The 9,235-nt window shown below is 41.4% G+C and overlaps 1 protein-coding gene across 4 annotated transcripts in view; it reads left to right on the top strand.

The window, feature by feature from the left end:
- mrrf (mitochondrial ribosome recycling factor) overlaps window positions 1–9,235 on the top strand; it is a 42,754-nt gene that overhangs the window by 24,472 nt on the left and 9,047 nt on the right. The window lies entirely within an intron of this gene.

The following is a 9,235-nucleotide window of genomic DNA, read 5'->3' on the forward strand; positions in this document are numbered from 1 at the left end:
CTCGAACGTTTTATTGACGATCATTTTTATAGCTGCGCGATGGATGAGCCGGCGGCCAGTCGGGATAATCCTTCGAAAAAAAAAAGGAAAAATGACTCGTCAACAGACACGGACGATTTAGCAACCGCCGACGTATCGGTGAGTATGCTGGATTCCATAAATAAAAAACTTGACGTCCTCTGTCTTATCCGCGAGGACGTCAAAGAATTAAAGGCAAGTTTGGAATTCGTTAGCCAACAGGTAAGCGATCTCCAATGCGATAACTCCGAGCTACGCTCCTCTCTCGTCGCTGTCACAGCCGAGTTGGAGACGATTAAAAAGGAAAATAAAATGCTAAAGGAAACGGTCTTAGATGTTCAATCCCGTAGTATGCGGGAAAATCTAATATTCTCAGGTATATCCGAAAATTCTCCAGATAATCCAGAGGGTGAGATAAAAAAATTCATGACATCATCGCTAAAGATCCCACAGGAGACGGTAAATAATATCTCTTTTCACCGTGTACACCGGCTCGGAGCTCGTAAGGGCAATAAGCCCCGTCCTATTATTGCTAAGTTCGAACATTTTAAACATAAAGAATTGGTAAAAAGTAAAGGACGGGAGCTCAAAGGGACATCTTTCGGGATGAATGATCAATTCCCAAGAGAGATAAACGAGCGGCGAAAAGTACTGTTTCCTATCATGAAACAAAATAGACAGGAGGGTAAACGGACTTCGATGGTCGTTGATAAATTATATATCGACGGCCAGCTATTCCGAAACCCAACCTCGACCCCTTGGCTGTTCTAACTGACAATTGGTAGAGCCGAGCATTGTGTGATTATTTGACGTAGGTATATGTATATGTATGTGTATGTATATGTGTATATATGTATATATATGTATATGTATATGTATGTATATGTATGGATAATGGGTTACGAAATAGAATATGAATTTATATTATGCATAGGCTATAAAGTAATAATAATAATAATAATAATAATATAGAAATATATTCTTAAAAAAATAAATTAATAATAATAATAATAATCTCGCTTAGGTCACCATTTACTGGTGTATTGTTATGTTGAATCCCCCACAGATTTCCTTCACACTCACTTCCCCCCACGTTTCTTCACTATTATACTTATCTACTTGCTATCTCTCTCTTTATATAAATTATATAAATTGCCTAATTACTCTTTTGCTATCCTACAATATGTTAATATTAATAAGCAGCTTATATAGATGTATACATAAGACTGAGTCTATATTGCTTGTATGCAGAAATTAGCTCTGGTCTCCTGGAATGTGTGTGGCGCTCGCTCCCAGGCAAAAAGAATAAAAATTTTAGACCATCTCTCAAAATTTAAGGCAGATATTTGTCTCCTACAAGAAACCCACTTACAAAAATCAGAAGAAAAATTATTTATAGATAAAAATTTTAGTCAAGTTTACTCTGCCTCCTATAATAGTAGACAAAGAGGTGTCTCTATACTTATACATAAGAATTTATTCTTTACTCTAAATAATATAGTAACAGATTTAGAGGGCCGATATATTATTATCCAGGTAACTATATTTAATAAAGTATATACAATTGGTAATTTATATGCCCCAAATAATGATGACCCTGATTTTTTCCATGAATTTTTCTCTCGGTTACTCGATTTAGCAACAAATTCTACTATTATTATTGGAGGTGATTTTAACACGGTCTTGAACCCGTTAATAGATCGTTCTAATAATACGATATATACAAGGCGATTACGATCCGCTAAAGTAATAGATGAGTATATGGAGGATTTTGGCCTCAGCGATGGCTGGAGACTTCAAAACCCAACTAAGAAGGAATTTACTTTCTTCTCTGCTGTGCACCGATCATTCTCAAGAATTGATTTTTTCCTTACAAATAATTCTATTGTTGATAAAACTGCTATAAAAATACATTCTATAATTATAAGTGATCATGCACCAGTCTCCCTCACTCTACAAATTGACTCTACCTTTAAACCTCCCCCGATATGGCGTTTTAACATCTCATTACTGAAAGACGTAGAGTTTGATAAAATTATTAGAAGGGAGTGGGCAGATTTTTTGGAAATAAATGACTCTCCAAATATATCTCCATCTCTTCTCTGGGAAGCAGGGAAAGCGGTAATTAGAGGGAAAATTATATCATATTCAACTTATAAAAAGAAACAGGATCAAAAATTAGAAAAATACCTGGAAGATAAAATTAAACAACTAACGGATGAATATGTATTAAACCCAAATAATCAAATATGGATAGAACTACAGAATATAAAAATACAGTTAGATAACATGTTATCTAAAAAGACAGAGTTTATAATACAACAGTTGAGATATAATAATTTTGAACATAATAATAAATCAGGTAAATTCCTGGCAAATCAACTTCAACGGAATCGGGAAAAATCTCTTATAACGGCTATTAAAGATATAAATGGTGAATGCACACAATCACCAGAAGAAATTAACCATATTTTTTATAACTATTATCGAAATCTATACACAGAAATTAATAGACCTAACCCTGAATATATTGAGGAATTCCTAAACAGCTTAAATATACCTCAGTTATCTATTGAACATAAAGATATTCTCGATACCCCGCTTACTATAGATGAGTTGTATCGTGCTTTAGACAGTATGCCTAATGGCAGAGCACCTGGTCCAGACGGCTTTCCGGCTATATTTTTTAAACATTTCTGGTTAATGTTTGCTCCATTATTTCTAAGAGTAGTAACTGAAATTAAAAGTAAAGGTGATATACGTCAAGATATGAATATAGCAGCAATTAAACTTTTATTAAAGCCAGAAAAAGACCCTACCCTCCCGTCAAGTTACCGACCGATATCACTAATTAATACCGATATTAAAATTATCGCTAAGGCCTTGGCATCTCGATTAGAGACGGTAATCTCGACAATTATTCATAGTGATCAAACAGGTTTTATTAAAGGTCGTCATTCTACTAATAATATTAGGAGACTCTTTAACTTGATTAGTATGTCACAGCGGCATGATAAAAAGGCAGTTGTTATTTCGCTGGATGCAGAAAAAGCATTCGATAAAGTTAACTGGTCCTTCCTCTTTGCTGTCTTAAATAAATTCGGCTTCGGGGAGTCATTCATTCAATGGGTCTCAATATTATATGATTCTCCTAAAGCTACAGTTACTACTAATGGGATTACATCACAGAGTTTTACTTTACAAAGGGGAACAAGACAAGGGTGCCCAATTTCTCCTTTATTATTTGCTATATTTATTGAGCCGCTTGCATTAGCTATACGTCAGGATAGACGGATCCAAGGAATCCACTCCGGGACAATAGAACATAAAATTAATCTATATGCCGATGATATATTACTCTATTTAGAAGAACCTGCTATTTCGCTAGGGGAAGCATTTAAATTAATAACTAAATTCTCTCACTTATCAGATTACTCTATTAACTGGACAAAATCAACATTATTACCTATTACAGAAAATTCATGGAATCCTACAAGTCAGGATCCACACTACTCCTTTCCTACAGGTAATTTAAAATACTTAGGTGTTAAAATTTCACCTAAGTTAACTGAATTAACTTCTTTAAATTTTTCACCATTATTGGATAGTATCCGTAGTGACCTGGAACGCTGGAATAATCTTCCGATCTCTTTAATAGGACGGATAGCTACTATAAAAATGAAAGTTTTACCAAAGATTAATTATTTATTTTCAATGATTCCATTTAAACCTACGTCTAACTGGTTCCAATCGCTGGACTCTGCTATCATAAAATTCTATTGGAATAAAAAAAAAGCCAAAATTAGTCTATCTACTCTTCAGGAAAGTAAATCTAAAGGAGGTTTAGAGGCACCAAACTTTATGTACTATTATCTATCTAGCTAATCAACTACAATATCTTGTGCTATGGACACAACCCAACAGAGATACTAACTGTTGGTTGGAATTGGAGCAGAAGGATTGTAATAATCTTAGACTGTCAGATTTACTCTTTATTACAAAATCAATAAGACGACATAATTGTTTTAAAAACCCAATGATAGCCGCCACCCTGACTGCCTGGTGGAAGGCATTAGAAATTACAAACTCCCAATTGGCGCCCTGTGGGCTCTCTCCCATTTGGCATAACCCCGACTTTCAACTTAATAATCAGTCGTTCCATTTAAGCCTATGGGAGCAGAAAGGAATTACACACCTTCATCATCTTTTCTCAGATAATAAGTTTATATCATATACAAACTTGGTCCAGAAATATGAAATAAAAAAGGGAAATTTCTTACATTATCTGCAAGTTAAAAATATGGTTAAGAAACAAATCCCAACACTTCAAGATACGCTCCAACTGCCTGTCTTAGCTAAAGATATTATAAAGCTTTCTCCAACAACAATAAAGAAAATATCAAAAATATATAAGTTATTTTTATACACAAATAAAACGTATTTACCGACTTTAAAATGGGAAAAAGACTTGTCTATAGTTCCGGAACCAGACTTTTGGACCCAAATCTGTGAAAATGTATTTAAAATGACCAAACAGACAAATTTGCAACTTATCCAATATAAGATACTTCATAGAACATATATTACACAATATATGATGAAAAAAATGGGACTCTCTGACTCCGACATTTGTCTCCAGTGCTCACAAAACACTGCCGATACTTATCTTCATGCTTTATGGTCATGTACTCCAGTGCTGCATTTCTGGACTAAAATCTTGGAAAAGCTCGCTGATATATTAAACTGTAGGCTTCCTTTATCTCCAAGACTGTGTTTACTAGGTGACTTAACAATAACTGAGCGACCATGTAAACAATCTCAATCTATATTTATAGCCCTTACTATTGCTAAAAAAATAATCCTTGTCAATTGGAAAAATAAACAATCTCTAAATATCGACCACTGGTTAAACTTACTAATAAATTATATCTCAATGGAAAAAATCTCTGCCTTAAATAAAAATCAAGTATCAAGATTTAAACAAATATGGTCTATGTACATAGAATATTTTAATCTCAATTTGGCAACTTAATCCTGCCAAGATTCTGCCTGTTAACGAGAGCCACCACATCGTTACAACTTCTGTTTTCGCTGCTCCTGTATTTGGTATTTTGTATCTGATTGTTTTTATTTTTATATAGTCAGGAACCTAGTTGCTGCTAGTGGGCTCGAGCATACCACACTATACGACACTATACTCAATAACTCCTTAAGATCTATTTCTAGTGGGCACTAAGCATCAACACTTGGTGTTACTGCATGCTAATTAGTCAATTTTCTTGACGCCGTCCCCTGTGGTCGGGCGGGGGTGGTTCTGCCCCCCCCGTTGTCTGCTCGGTGGCGGTTGCGTCTTGGCCGCTCCCTGGGCCCCCTGTGGGGTGCGGTGTTGGGGTGCTTCCCCTGGTGCCCGGGGCGGTGCCGTCCCGGCGCGGTCCGCTGCTCCGTGCCCGGCGGCGCGGTTCGGGGTGGGTGGGCCTCCGGTGTGCCCCGTGGTTCCCTCTCCCCTCCCCCTTCCTCCCCCCCGTCGCCTCTCCCTCCTCGCCTCCTCCCGCCCATCCTCCTCTGCCTCCCGGTCCCTTTTCCCTTGTCGCCCTCCCTCCTCCTCTCCCCCCCCGCCTCCTGCCCTGCAGCCGCCCTTTCGCCTTCTTGTCGTCTTCTCCCCGCTTCCCCCGCCCCCCCCCCCCCCTTCCCTGTCTGCCCTGCGGCCCCTCCCCCTCCCTCTCCCTGGGCCTGGGGCTCCCTCCCCGGCCCGGGCGTCGGGCTCCGGGGGCCGGGCGAGGGTTTGGGGCCTGCCCCGCTCCGGTATAACTCCTGGTGCCCCGGGCGGGCCCCGGTGGCTGGTGGGCTGTCCGGTAGCCCTGCTGCGCTGGCTGTCCGCCCATTGTGGTGCCGGGTGGATGAGGTGGGGGGCGGCGGGGGGTGGGGGTGCTGGGGGGCGGGCGTGCCACCTACACCCGCCGGGTTGGGTGAGGCCCCGCTGGTCGCTCCTCTTACTCACTTCACTAGCTTGCACTATACACTTTGTAAATATACACATAGGGCACACAACACATTTCTTGGTGGGGTGGGGAAGGGTGGAAACACCGTCTTCACCCTTCAACTCCCCTCCAATTTTAATGCACCTCACGTCCAAGGGGAGGGGTGAGTTGGGGCGGGGAGCCATCAGAGGGGATGGACTGCAGTGCCTGGCAGCGCTGTGGTCCCCCCCATTTGTGTCCCTGCCCCACCACTTTGTCCCTCCATTCCCTTTTTTAATGCACCACACATATACATATTCATTTTTTGGGGGGGGATACGGGTGTGTCGGAGTAGGGGAAATTTTTTCCCTCTGCTCCGACTCACCTGCTCCCAATTTTAATGCACCACACGCACACACTTGTATATACACTGGGTGGGGCCACATTCACGGTGTAAGGGTAGAGCTCGCCAGTCGGCGAGCTGGCGGACTCAGTAACAGGGTTAGGTGTCACTTGTACTCTGGCGTGACGACCGGGGCCTCTCCCCACCGGGCTCGGTGTTCTGGTGTCCCGCCTTCTCCCCTGGTGCTTCCTCCTCTGCTTCCCCCCTCCCGCCGCGGTGCAAATCTCGCGCGGCTGGAGGTGGGGTGGGCACATCTTCCCTCTCTGCGCTGCTGCCCGGTGCCGGTTTCCGGGGGGGGGTGGGGGGTTCTCGCGGGGGGCCGGGTTCGCGGGGGGGGGGGTGGCGGCCGTCGGGGGGGGGCGGCTTGTTTGGGGGGGGGGTGGAGGTATGGGTGGGTGGGGGGTTGGGTGCTGGGGGTCGGGGTGTGTTCGGGGGTTTGGGGGTCGGGGGTGGTGGGGCCTGGGTCGTGGTGGATGGCGGGTTTGGGTGGGGTGCGGGGGGGTCGTGGGGGGATGGGGGCTGGGGACCGGTGGGGCGCTGTGGGGGCCCGCTGGGCCTCGTTCTGCGGCCTTGGGCTCGGGGGTGTGGGCCGGGGCTGGGGCGGGGGTGTTCCGGGTATCTGGGTCGGCTCGCTGACCGGTGTCCGCTCGGGTGGCTTGGGGGTGGCCTTGGTGCTGCCGCGGCCTGGGGATTCCGGGGGGGGTGGGGGGGGGGGGGGGGGGGTGCTCGCTTTGCTGGACCGCGGTTGACGGCTTCTCTCTTTGGTGGTGGTCCTTATGCATGCCAGATCCGTCGCACCAGCATCTACTGAAACTCAACAGAAGTACCCTCTCCCTCCCACAGCCCCTTGAATCAGTTGGTGCTGGTGTCTGTGGTTCTCACTTTTCTTTATCTATCCTTCCCTCCTTCCTCTCTTTAGTTTTTCCTCTGGTCACTTGAGATCTTAATTTATTAGAAGTATGAGGTTTCTGGGGTTGGCATAAGACTCCGGTTTTGTAACCACGCAGGAGGGGTCTTGTTGGTGCTGGACTTCACTTTGATGGATTGGATGTACTGGCTTCTATTGATCTCACTCTGCCTTATCGATCCTTCCCTCCTTCCTCTCTTTAGTTTTTCCTCTGGGCTCTTGAGATCTCGCTAAATTTGCTGGAATTTAGAGGCTTCCGGGGTTGGCGTAAGACTTTGATTTTGTAATCATGGGGAAGGCAGGAAGTGTTTGGTCGGTGCTGGATGTCACTTTGATTTACCTTTCTTTTCTCTTTATTTCTTTTTTTTCTGACCTTTTCTCTGGTCTCCTGACCATTTAAATCTCACGACTCTGGCAAGATTCTGAAGTACCTGGTTAAGGCGAAGGGTAATGGGATATTTATAAGGTTTTAGGTGAATGAATGAGTATAAATTTATACGTATTTGCACGCACGCACGCAAACGCACGCAAACGCACACACGCAAACGCACGCACGCACGCAAACGCACGCACGCAAACGCACGCACACATACACACACACAAAAAAAAAAAAAAAAAAAAAAAAAAAAAAAAAAAAAAAAAAGGAAAAGAGCAATGATGACAAGACGTTGAATCGGTAAGACTACCGAATGAACAATTCTGAGCTCTTCAAAAAAAAAAAAAAAAAAAAAAAAAAAAAAAAAAAAAAAAAAAAAAAAAAAAAAAAAAAAAAAAAAATATGGAAGTCAGTCAATGTACGAAGGAAACGTGCAAGGGAGGAAGAATTCATCATGGTATTGTGTTATAGATTGCATACACGCGTGCGCTTGCCTTTTGGTGAGTACTGCGTGTGCATTTACATCTCTACATCATCATAGGATAATTGCTTCCTCATGCTTCTCTTCTTCCCCCCACGAATATTAATTACCAGAAGATGAAACCAACCTCTTTGGTCTGCAAGGTTGAGGTCGAAAGAGGAAATGGGGTGGGGGCGAGGGGGGTGCTTGTGTGTCTGAATGCAAAACAACAGCATCAGAGTTGCAAAGGAGTAAAGTTTCAGGGGAGAAAACTCGCGAGCAATTAATTTCAGATCCAAATAGTTTAGTTATTTTTAAGTGTTGCTTTTTAATTAAAGCACCCTGCTCCTTATCCAAAATTGTATCCACTTCCATATAACGACCTGATTCATATTTTATTTGATCCTGAAAACCTCCATATAATATAGTACGTTTTTAATGACAACAAAAGATACAAGCAACCATTTTCAGGAATTAAAAAAAAAAATAAAAATCATGAGAGAATTTCAGGAATTATAATGGTTTTATTTTGTGCTATATGTAGCGCTGTCATATAATACACTTTTTTTTTATTAATTAAAATGTGATTTGAGCAATCCACATGGTCATTTCAAGAAACGATATATTTTTTATAGTTGTTTTTCGTGAGACAATAATATTTTCTTCTTTTATTTTAATTATAGCTTATTTATTTATGTATTTATTTATTTATTTATTTATTATTGTGAAAGTATGACACCAGTGATCCACAATTTTAAACTTCCCGGTGTTTTTTTTGTTTTTTTGTTTTTTTAATTCATCTATTTATTTATTTATTTTATTTTTTTAAGGCAATTTCATATTAACTGATGTATCTAATTTTATGTACAGTATTCTGAACACTTCCATTTTTTCTTTTAATCAAATAGCATGACCTGAGCAATCAGTATATAGTTTAATTATTGTTATCTAGTTTTGTCCTGACCACCGCAATATAATTTTTTTTTTCTCCCTTAATAATGAACACAACGTCCGTTTATTTCACTATTCACACATGGTACCTAGTTGTCCATAGCAACCTCTATATTGTAATAAAAAATAAATAAAAAATGAATACATAAAAAAAGTAAAAAAA

The sequence above is a fragment of the Festucalex cinctus genome, chromosome 15 (assembly GCF_051991245.1).
Source record: "Festucalex cinctus isolate MCC-2025b chromosome 15, RoL_Fcin_1.0, whole genome shotgun sequence".
NCBI lineage: Eukaryota > Metazoa > Chordata > Actinopteri > Syngnathiformes > Syngnathidae > Festucalex > Festucalex cinctus.